Source organism: Neolamprologus brichardi, chromosome 6, assembly GCF_056152115.1.
Source record: "Neolamprologus brichardi isolate AB-2024 chromosome 6, ASM5615211v1, whole genome shotgun sequence".
Classification (NCBI taxonomy): domain Eukaryota; kingdom Metazoa; phylum Chordata; class Actinopteri; order Cichliformes; family Cichlidae; genus Neolamprologus; species Neolamprologus brichardi.
In genome coordinates this window covers 27,770,932-27,773,221 of record NC_142109.1, presented here as the reverse complement: position 1 = coordinate 27,773,221, position 2,290 = coordinate 27,770,932, and positions in this window count along the sequence as shown.

The following is a 2,290-nucleotide window of genomic DNA, read 5'->3' as shown; positions in this document are numbered from 1 at the left end:
TTTTTTTTTTTTTTTTTTTTACCTATGAGCATGTTTTTGATAGTTTAGTTATGATGTGTGCACAGTAGGGATGCAAATGATATTTTCTTTCTGTATTTGGAAGGGTTGTAGCCTGCCCCAGCATACTTTGTGTGCATGCTCAGTGTCGGTGTTTTCACTTTGCGTGCGTGTATGTGTGAAAGTGTGTGTGTGCAGTTTGATGGATATTTTAGAATAAAATGATTGCCCTTTACACCAACACACCACCTCAAATCACAATAAGACAAGAGCACAGTACACTTAAAATAATAAAAGCTAGGACACTGCCAAAGAGCAATAGCCACTGAAATTTTAAAAGCAGACAGTGATTAGAGGTGAGCTGCTATTTCCAATAGTCACCTTGTTTGTCGTGCTGGTGTAGAGTTAGAGGCACAGTGGGGCTTTTATGGATAATCATTGTTAAGGTTTTTCCAGCAAAATTGACTACAGGGATTTTTTTTTTTCCATTTGATAATCTGCCAGTGTTTTGCAGCATGTTGACATTTGGAAACACGCAGTGGTACTTGGTTTGACCTAGACTGTGACCATAGAGATAATCAAACCGATCCTTAGTTATTTCAAATATGAGACAATCTCAACCCCAGTTTAATTCTCTCGCCACTGTCTCTTAGTTCAAAGCTTGAAAACACACAAATGTTTGTGGTTTTTTGCTTTACTGCTATTTTTTTTTAATCTTCATGAGCAGTTTCTGTATTGGCAACGTCGGTGTATTTTGTTTCTTTGTCTGCTTCAGTGCCAGTCAAAATTATGATGAATTTGAAGTGAAAGTGGGGGCGTCACGGCTTCTTTAAGAGGAGAAGAAGCAGTTTATGTGTCCGTTCTGTTTATATAATAAAAAGCATGATAATGTTGCAGTTTGGCAGAAAGACTTTGGTACTTTTTGTTTTTCTGTGAATTCCTCTCGCCAGTCGTGTTCCCTTTTTTGGAAGATGGGAATAGAAATAAAAATGCTTTCAAGTCTATTATATGATTTATAGTTTGTGTGGAATCTCAAAAGTCCAGATGGATAGTGGAGTCTTGAAATAAATCATGACGCGCATGCTGAAAGATGATTGTTACAGTTGCCAGTCCAGTGTTTTTTATCAAAGGATGACGGTTTGGCGTGAATTCTTAACTCTTAAAAATCCTTAGCCCTTAAAAGGGGCTTAAAAGTTTGTTTGTTTTCATGCTGTATTTTCTGTTCATGCAAAACTGAGCTGCAAACTCCATCATGTTCAGCCATGAGTTATCTCTGGAAATATTAATGTTACCAGAATTTCCTCAGGTCACCTCGTCAGGAACTCTACGTGGCACAAAGGTAGATGTTTTACAAAAGCGCACTGCAGGAGTCTCAGGAAATAAAAGTAACATCCCTTGCTCTGTTTAGTTTTCACAGCAGACCTGGATCTTGTACTGAAAAGTAATGATGCAAACGTCCCAGCAGTCCCGCTAAACTGTTACCTTTATCCCAGAAAACATTACAGTGTCTCTTAATCTGCAAGGGTCACTTATAGATCTAGAGGAGGAAGAACAGTTACTTTAATGTGTAGGTGTTCACAGAGAGAAAATGTGGCATATTCAGATGTTTGTATCTTGTATCTGCAGTTTATTTACTTAATTTCAAATATGAACTTTGTATATATTTCACACATTTTTCACTGCACAGTGTAGATTTTTTTTTAAATACCAATTTCATTTTCAAAATTAAGATGTATTGTTTTGATCGTTGTAGTGCATTTTGGGCACATCTATGGAAATGCGTTTATAAAATGTTATAATGAGTAATATGATTAGTCCACCGCAGACTCCTCAGACTGCAAACTGGGTCAGTGATTAAACACATTCAACATAAAAGTAACATGGTACATGCATAACATTACTTTCTCAGCTACTTTTAACTGTGAACTAAAATATCATATACGAGTGTATATAACAACAACCTTTAGTTCATGGATTCTGCATTTGAAGCCTCCATATTAGCATTTTGGCCACAGCCATGTTATACTTTTAAAGTCAGGAGTGACTCCCTAAATTGCACAGCTACAATGCACAGACATACATAGGCTACTTTCTAATTACGTTGATAAAATACAAGAATTTCACTCACCGAGACTGAACCACAAACATCTGGGACGTATAATTTCTCAGAGCTCACAACTGTTTCCAGGATATTTAATGGAGATCTCTCAGCCAGTTGAAGAGGTTTGTGGGAAATTAAAAAAATTCTATCAGCAATAAAAAAAATTAATTACTTAAAAAAACAAAACAAAAA